The following is a 10,254-nucleotide window of genomic DNA, read 5'->3' on the forward strand; positions in this document are numbered from 1 at the left end:
CTGTGGGCCCCACTTCCATGGCACCTCACAGAATAAGACCCACTAGTTTGGAATTGCAGCTAGGCACCAGTAGCAGTGTTGCACCTACCTGGGACAAAGCTCCTAGGGGGAGGGGCAGGCCACCATCTTTGTTATTTGACCAACTTTGTTGTTTGACCATTTCAGCCTTCGAGCTCTGGAGAGTCCAAACCAACTGGGGGTGAAAGGGATCACCCAGCACAGCACAGTTGCTCTACCGAAATGCAGTCAGACTGCTTTTTTTAAGCAGGTCCCTGGCCGTTTCTCGTCACAAGGCGGAGCTTTCCAATCAGGGTCTCCAGCCACCTCCACTGTTGTTCTCCATCTGACAGAGGTTTCGGACCTCTGGGGGATGGAGCTCCAAGGAAGAGAGGCAGGCGACCATCTTTGCTGTTTGGGTGACTAAGCCATTCCAGCCTTTTGCCTTTGGAGTGTCCGAGGTGACCAGGGGCTGAAGTGGACCTGCAGCACAACATAGCTGCTCTACAAAAATGTGGCCAGAGTACATTTTTATGCAGATCACTAACCCTGTTCCTCCTGACTGGGTGAGACTTCCCATCTGAGGTCTCTAGCCACCTCCTACAAGTGTGTTTTGGCCAGCAACAGTTTCATACCTCCCTAAAATGGAGCTCCCAGGGAAAGGAAAAGTTGCCATTTTTGCTGTTTTGCAGGCTTCACTGGGTACTGGAAACTGGGTACTCCTTTAGGTACTCCTTTGCAGGCTTCACTGGGTACTCCTCTGGGTACTGGAAAATCCAAAGCAACTAGGGACTTCAAGAACTTCATAATGCAATCACAAGTATTAACAGAAGAATAGAATAAACAGAGGAAAGAATCTCAGAGCCTGAGGACCTGCCTTTTTGAAAAAAGACAGGATGACAAGAATAGAGGAAAAAACAAAAATTAGTGAACAAAACCTCCAAGAAATATGGTATAATATAAAGAGACCAAATCTACAACTGACTGGTGTACCTGAATGAGATAAGGATAAGAACCAACATGGAAAGCATATTTCAGTACATCATCCATGAGAACTTCCCAACCTTGCTAGAGAGGCCAACTTTCAAAATCAGGAAATGCAGACCCAGTAAGATACTCCATGAGAAGATCATCCCCAAGACACATAATCATCAGATTCTTCAAGGTCGAAATGAAAGGCAGCTAGGGAGAAAGGCCAGGTCACCTATAAAGGGAAGCCCATCAGACTAACAGCAGATCTCTCAGTGAAAACCCTATAAGTCAGAAGAGATTGGGGGCCAATATTCAAGATTCTTAAAGAAAAAAACAATTTCAACCCAGAATTTTATATCTGGCCAAACTAAGCTTCATAAGTAAAGGAGAAATAAGGTCCAGATAAGCAAATGCTGATGGAATTAATGACCACTAGACCTACCTCATAAGAGATTATGAAGGAAGCACTAGATATGGAAAGGAAAGACCATTACCAGCCAGTACAAAAACACAATTAAGAACACAGACCAGTGACACTATAAAACAACCACATAAACAAGTCTGCAAAATAACCAGCTAATGTTATGATGACAGACAAAATAAAATCCACATATATCAATACCTTAAATATAATGGGCTAAATGCCCCCAATTAAAAGACACAGGATGGCAAGATAGATAAAGAACCAACACCCATCAGTATGCTGTCTTCAAGAGACCCATCTCACATGCAATGATACACATGGGCTCAAAATAAAGGGATGGAGAAAAATCTACCAAGCAAATGGAAAACGGAAAAAAGCAGGGGTTATAATCCTAATTTCTGAGAAAACAGGCTTTAAACCAACAAAGATCAAAAACGACAAAGAAAGGCATCACATAATGGTAAAGGGTGCAATTCAACAAAATTTAACTATCCTAAATATATATGCACCAAACACAGGAGCACCCAGATTCGTAAAGCAAGTTCTTAGAGACTTTCTAAGAGACTTAGGCTCCTACACAGTAACAGTGGGAGAATTTTACACCTCACTAACAATATTAGACAGATAATTGAGACAGAAAATTAACAAAGATATTCAGGACTGGAACTCAGCGCTGCATCAAATGAACCTGATAGATATCTACAGAACTCTCCACCCCCAAACAACAGAATATACATTCTTGTCATTGCCATGTGGCACTTGTTTTAAAATCAATCACATAATCAGAAATAAAACACTCTTAGGCAAATGCAAAAGAACTGAAATCATAACAAACAGCTTCTCGGACCACAAAGCAATCAAATTGGAAATTGAGACTGAGAAATTCACTCAAAACCATAAATTACATGAAAACTGAACAACCTGCTCCTAAATGACTTTTGGGTAAATAATGAAATCAAGGCAGAAATCAAGTAGTTTCTTGAAACTAATGAGAACAAAGATACAACATACCAGAATCTCTGGGACACAGCCAAGGAGTGTTAGGAGGCAAATTTATACCACTAAATGCCCACATCAAAAAGTTAGAAAGATGTCAAGTTAACAACCTGATATCATAACTAAAAGAAATAGAGAACCAACAGCACACAAATTCTAAAGCTAGCAGAAGACAAAAACTAACGAAAATCAGAGCTGAATTAAATGAGATAGAGACACAAAAAACCATTAAAAAGATCAACAAATCCAGAAACTGATATTTTGAAAAGAATTAATAAAATAAATAGACTGCTAGCTAGACCAATAAAGAAGAAAAGAGAGAAGATTTAAATGAACATATTCAGAAATGACAAGGGAGATATTACCACTGACCCCAAGAAATACAAACAACAATCAGAGAATATTAGGAACACTTCTATGCACATAAACTAAAACATCTAGAAGAAATGGATAAATCCTTGGACAAATACACCCTCCCAAGACTGAACCAGGAAGAAATTGAATCCCTAAACAGACCAATAATGAGTTCTAAAATTGAGGCAGCAATAAATAGCCTACCAACCAAAGAAAACCCAAGACCAGACAGATTCATAGCTGAATTCTGCCACATGTAAAAAGAAGAGGTGAGGCTGGGTGCGGTGGCTCATGCTTGTAATCCCAGCACTTTGGGAGGCCAAGGCAGGCAGATCACGAGGTCAGCAGATCAAGACCAGCCTGGCTAACACAGTAAAACTCAATCTCTACTAAAAATACAAAAACAAAATTAGCTGGGCCTGGTGGCGGGCGCCTGTAGTTCCAGCTACTCGGGTGGCTGAGGTGGGAGAATGGCATGAACCCAGGAGGCAGAGTTTGCTGTGAGCCGAGATTGTGCCACTGCATTCCAGCCTGGGCAACAGAGTGAGACTCCATCCAAAAAAAAAAAAAAAGAGTATTACATTTTAATACATGTAATTGAGTTAATTTGGATTCATTTTTATCTGCTAGCTTAGGTTCTTACTGTAACTAATAGATGAAATCACTTTTGGTGTTTACGTCAGTCTTCGTAATGTGTAGTACTGCAGTTCCTGATAATGAAATGGTTAAAGAAATGAAAAGTTCTTCTTAGAGGCTTGATTTTGCTGCACCAACTATGAAAGAGGTATTTGGAGATATTTTTCTTAACATGGTTTAAAAAGTCATAGAATTTGAAATAAACTTCTTAAAAAAGATTGTATGCTAACTTTTGACATATTTCATTTTCCCATTTTTAAATTTTTGCTCTGACAATATGCCTTTGAAGTAAAACCATTTGTTTCCTATATGTGGTATATCATAAAAGAGATACTATCAGAATTAAATTAGGGAAATAAAACCATTAGGGACCACGCAGAATAAGCTATTTACTCTAGGGCCTTGACTTCATGTGATTTTAGTAGCTGCTAAAATAGTCTTGGTCTGCTGTTTCTACTCCAACTGCTACTGAGCTTGATGACACAGGAATGGTGGTGATGTTTGAAAAATGGGCAAGTGGAGAAAAGTAGTAACTGAAACTTGTGTCTGTTTCCCATGGAAACCTATAGTGGCCTCTTCTTTCTCAGCCTCCAACCTCAGTGCCACAGATGACTTGTGGAAGACGCTGTCACTGTAGCCAAAGAGCCAAACTTAAACCTTGCTCAGAACTGAGATGTTGACAGAAGATCTTGAGCAGAAGCTGAAAACCTGGACTGGTCCACTGTCCATGCCGATGTGAACGAAGCAATCTGCAGAAACTTTCATGAGCCTCAAAACATCCAGTCTTCATCAACCTTCCTAGAGTGAACACAGCTACTGTTTTATTTTACTTTCCCAATCTTACAGATACCTTTTGTGGCTAAATCTAAGCAAAAACTAACAAGAAAAAAATCGGGGAAAATGTAGTTCAGCTTAGGCAAGTTAACACATTCTAAAGCCACCATAAACTATTTTTTGTCAGCTAGTCATCCAAACATTCCTCTTCTTACCACAGTTAACTTCCAAAGAAAGACATTAGCAAAGTCATGCTTCAACCTAGTATCATGCCCCTATCCTGCATACAAACACAAAGCAAGCTAACCTTCTTCCTATAGAGGGTACAATATCCTTTCATCCACTGTTAGTTAATGTTCATTTTTCTGGCTGAGTCACAAATCCTCCTTGATAGTCTAAAACTAAGACATTGACCCATTAAATTAACTAGTATTAACAAATCTGATGTTAGCTGAAGAATAAGAAATGGAAAGAGAAAATAATTGGTTAATAAATGTATTATTGTAGTCATGAAAACTAAAAGAAATACACATGACTTGTACAGCTTTCATTTCTGACTCTGGTAACATGGGTGTAGCTGGTAAATAGCTAACTTCTGCCACTATCCATTCTATATCTCCATATCTCCTGTGCCCTTAGCTTGTTGAAGTTCCTTGCCTACTGGTGTGATTCAAACTTTTACTACTATCTGAACTGAGTTGCTGAATTGGCTCAGCCCTGCCTGAATTGGGTTGTTTCAATTTTTCATTGACTTGAACCACAGGATATGGAAGTACAAAGAGGCATCTCAGGGCATCTTCTGCATTCCTGACATAATCTGTTTTTTATTCACGTTGTGTAGTAGCAACCCAAATTCCTCTCGAAATTCACAATCACTTCAAGTAGTAAAAACTCAGTACCTTGCCATATAATTTACCAGCATCAGTACCCAAAATAGCCATGTTAACCTCAACTTCCAGTTTAAGGCAACCTACTGTGTGTCCCATAGTGGAAATATTTTATCTTTGGAAACTAAAAACATTAGAACAGCAGAGTCTAATGTTGTGGAGATAGGAAGCTATTGGATTAATAAGGGTGCTATTGAAAAAGTTGTTCCCATTAACACCCCTTCTTTGATTTCTGAACCCATGTAGAAAACATAAAACAAAACATAACACCAAATACAATAAATTGGGAGAAATTACCCAGGCTCTGTAAGGTACGACTTTGGGAGATTTGATTTCTTTATAAAAATTGTGAGAGAGGGAGAGGTAGCTAGTAGATATTACTCTTGCTATGATTAAACAGTGGTACAGTTTGAAAAGTACACTCTCTAGATTCATTTACTTACTTGAGTTATTGTGTTTTATTTTCAATTTTGTAATTTGTGCTATTTGAGTTTTAAATTTTGCAATTTATATTCTGACAATATTCCACTGAAGCATGAATATTTATTTCTCAAGTAATGCTGCTGTTGAGAAATGAGGTATAGGGTATTGTAATGAAAACAGCATGGGTTGTACAGGTAAACAGCCTGAGTTTATATCTTGGCCTTCTTGTGAACTATAAATAATCTTCAGAGAGTCAGCGAATGTCTACAACTCTAAGCTTTCTCATTATTAAGTAAGTATACTAGTAATCTCACAGTGTTTTGTCAGAATTAAAAAATGTATAAATCACTTAAATAATAATAGGCACATAATAAAATTATTCTAATTGTCTTTTAAATAGTAAAATGCATAATTTCTATAAATTAAGCAAGTTAAAATATTATGAAGTAATGTCAAATCATAAATCAATAATTTTATTCAAAAAAGCATCCTAGAAGTTGCATCCTGCTATTTATCCTGCATAACGAATACTAAAACAATGTATTTACTTTTGTTTTTACATATCTATGTTGACCATGGAAAGAATCCAATTGCATTTATTTAAATACACATTTTAAAAGATGAATCTTTTATTAAATACATAACACATATATGCATGTTATTATATAGGTTTGTTTGATTTCTTCGTAATATTTATATTTGTAAATCTTACAGAAATGTGTGTACTTCATTTTGTGTTTTGTAGTTTATTTCCCATCACAGTTTATTCTGAATTTACACTGTTTACTCAAGTCCCTAAGCTAACTTTTTTTTTTTTTTTTTTGAGATGAAGTCTCACTCTGTCACCCACGCTGGACTGCAGTGCACCATCTCAGCTCACTGCAACCTCTGCCTCCCGGGTTCAAGCAATTCTCCTGCCTCAGCCTCTAGAGTAGTTGGGACTACAGGCACCTACCACCATGCCTGGCTAATTTTTGTATTTTTAGTAGACACGGGGTTTCACCATATTGGCCAGGCTGGTCTCGAACTCCTGACCTTGTGATCTGCCCTCCTCAGCCTCCCAAAGTGCTGAGACCCTAAGCTATCTTAAAAGTTATTAAATGAATTTACACAGAAGTTTTAGTATAGTAGTTCCACCTTACCTGCAGTTTCTCTAGCCTAGGTTTCACTTACCTACAGTCAACTAACTGCAGCCTGAAAATATCAAAAGGAAAATTCCAGAAATAAACAATTCATAATTTTTAATTGTGCACCTTTCTGTGTAGCATAATTATATCCCACGCCCTCCCACTCTGTGTATCCTGGACATGAATCCTCCTTTTGTCCAGCATCTTCACCTTCTCTGTGCTAGCCTCTCACCCATTAGTCACTTAGTAGCCAGCCATCTCAGTTATCAGATGTTTGGCCTGGATATAAGCAGTGCTTGTGTTCAAGTAACCTTTATTTTACTTAGTAATGGCCCAAAGCACAAGAGTGGTGATGCTGGCATATTGATATAATTGTTTTATTTTTGTATTGTTGTTAATCTCTTATGGTGCCTAGTTTAGAAACTAAACTTTATCATAGGAATGTATGTATATGAAAAAACATAGTATGTACAGCTTTCAGCATCTACTGGAGGTCTTGGAACATATCTCCAGGAGATACGGGGAGACCACTGTAGTGAGTTAGGGAAAATATGTTACCTATCCAGTCTTTGATTAAACTGGCCATCTGATTGTAGCCAAAGCATGAATTTTTTTAAAGGATGGGGAAATCAATATACCAGCATTTGGTCAAGGTTAACAATGAGCGTTTTGAATCTTTCATCCACTCTTTAATTTTAAGGCATCTTAAATCACTCATAAAGACATAGCCAAAACTATCTCCTTTCATTTAGTTGCATGTTCCCCAATCTTATTTATATTCTAAAATAGTTAGAACGTGTCATTATGAGTTTCTAAAATAAATTTTCATCTTTATACTGTGTTCAAATTATTTCCCTATTTATTCTAAATGTTGATGCGAAGACACCTGTTTGTTTTTTCTAGGTTAATATTGATAAAAATGAGGCTTGGAATCATAAACACTTTCAATAGTTCTTTAGAAACAATATAAAAAACAAAACTTGCATAGAAATACTCTGAGTGAGCTTTTAGTTGTAAATTGACAGAAAAGGGAAAATAAGTTACGATGGCAATTATGTAAATGAATGTAGAAAATTAGCTTGCCACTGTACTTGTTTCAGGAATAATCTTACAAGTAAGAGGGAAACAAAGGAATTAGAGATAAACTAGTTCAAAATACAACTGTCATTGGCATAAATAGCCTCCATTCATTTGAGCATTGCATAGACAATATTAATCTTTATTTCTGAAAATTGCTATTGATTTACGTACTTTTATTCTGTATCATATGCTTAGTGAGTTAAAATTTAAGCTGCTCAAGAATTTCTGAGTTGAGATACAAACATCTGAAGAGATGAACCATTTAATATATAATGAGAAATTAACACACCCACCATAGAATAACCAAATACTTAAAAAATACAAATATTTTAGCAAATGAAACAAAAACCTGATATAGAGTCTACATTTACTATTAAATTATTTTATAATTTTGTCCAATGTATCACTGTCCATTTTGAATAATTTAATATTAATTTATTTGAATGTCATTCATTCAGATCCCAAAAATTCTAAAAATAAACTACACATGACATGCACAAGAAAATAAGTACTTACATATTTGAGTGTCATGTGCAAGAGAAAGTATGAGCACAAATGCAAACTCTTTTTGAACATAATAAGTCTATGAAAAGCAAGTTGAACTGTTCCCCCATTCCTCTATCAACAACCTCACCATCAACAATAAATGTTTGTTTAGATCCACTTTGAATATGACAATACATTATGGAGTTTGGATTCTATGGGGAATAAAAGAGACCCTGCAATCTAGAGCAAGTAAATAAAGAGGAAATTAAAAAGGTGAGTTAAAATCAATATTTCAGGTATTTAAAAATGTGAGTGATTATCAATAGACCTAAGAATGAAACTGTCAAGAAGGTGGTTTGTGAAAATAATGCTAATTATCTGCTAGGCGCTCCCTAAATACTTTATAAGCATGCCCTTGTTTAATCTCACAACAGCACTATAGAATAAGTAGTGTTGTTTTCCCAAGTAAACAGATGGGAGAAAATGGGGTGTAAATCAAATTGCTCAAGGTAACAAACTAATAAGGTGCCACAATCTGGATTTTCCCTGCTCTGAAATTTAACCTGAACAAAAGGTAAGAGAAGAAAGACCCTGAAGCTAGAGAGGACATTTTCAAAAGACAATTGTAAGACAATATAAATGCACATATAAACAGCACTAAAACAGAAAAAAAACTGTGGAACATATTTCTAATCATATTCTGATAATAAATCGGTAAGAATGATTTTGTTTACGCCTCAAGTTTGTATATAAAAAGGATAAAGTTTTGTCACTGCTTTCTGGAAACTGAGATTCTGTTAGCAACAATATTGATTTATTTTTCCTTTGTTTTCTTATTCTCACCACCTCAATTTATATTTCTAATGATTTATAAATAATAATAAAATCCTGGACCACTAAATAGTTTGCTGGGCACTGTGGTAAATATTTTAAATCCTCAGGCCCAGGCTAAAGTTTTATGGACACAGCACCACAATTCCAACAAGAAAATCACAAAAGCTGACAACATTATAAATTTTGTGTTTTTTATTTTTCAGTTTTACATGTAGCTGCGGAGCTACTTTTCTATTTTATTTTCTGTTTTACACATATTTTATAATCTAATTGAATATTTTCTAGAGCAAAAAAAAATAGTTTGCCTGCTTTTTTGGAGATGTGGATTTTCCTGACAAAGAGGGGAGGGGATCTTTTTAAACACACTACTTTCTAGCTTTATATATACAGTAAATTTAAAAATTCCTTAGATCCATTTATAATTCCTTGCCAAAAAATAAAATAAAATTCCTTGTAAGCTAACAGTTGGAATAAACAGTCTTTGAATGCTTACACATAATGTTTTAACATAACATAACATTTATAATAATAAGCAAGATATTCATTTAATTTGAAATATATAGCATTATGTTAGAATCTTCATAAATATATGTCCAGAATAGTAAGGGAACAAAAAGAACATGAGAATGAAAAGAAAGGAAAAAAGTAATGGTAAATACAATTACTTTAGGTGAAAATAAGATAGGATACGTCATAATATAAAACATAAGAAATTAGATTAAATAATGTTTAAATACAATTTATAAATTTGACAATCATAAGAAAGATAAAGAAACTTACAGAAAGTCCAAGGTCCAAGTCCTGGCTCTGGTATACTGGTAAACCAGCCCCCTGGAAAGTAAATTCTGATTTGAGTGTTTGCCAATATCCATGGTGTAAGTACTCCTACCATGGTCAGTTGCAAGCTATCAACTTAGTATCACTGAACAAGGAGTTGGGAAGACATGTTAACAGTCTAGTCTCACAATCCAGTGGGAACCGGCTTCAGCATACCTTCGCTCTGCTCTTCCTCCATCTACTTTGAGATGTTCTTTGCAAGCACAAATTGAATTTCCTGTTTTTGGAATGTATATGTAATCTACAAGACAATGAACATAACATGGTTAAACTAGATAAGCCTGAGCTGCCAAGGCAATATTTACTTAACTAGTATTCTTGTACTCACATTTCAGTTCCATGAAGAACTATATTCAGCTTTTGCCCCAAAATACTGCCTTTTCCAAAGGCAGTAAAATAAAATGTCCTTTCTTGACTGCATGAATAA

Source organism: Nomascus leucogenys, chromosome 16 (assembly GCF_006542625.1).
Source record: "Nomascus leucogenys isolate Asia chromosome 16, Asia_NLE_v1, whole genome shotgun sequence".
Taxonomy (NCBI): domain Eukaryota; kingdom Metazoa; phylum Chordata; class Mammalia; order Primates; family Hylobatidae; genus Nomascus; species Nomascus leucogenys.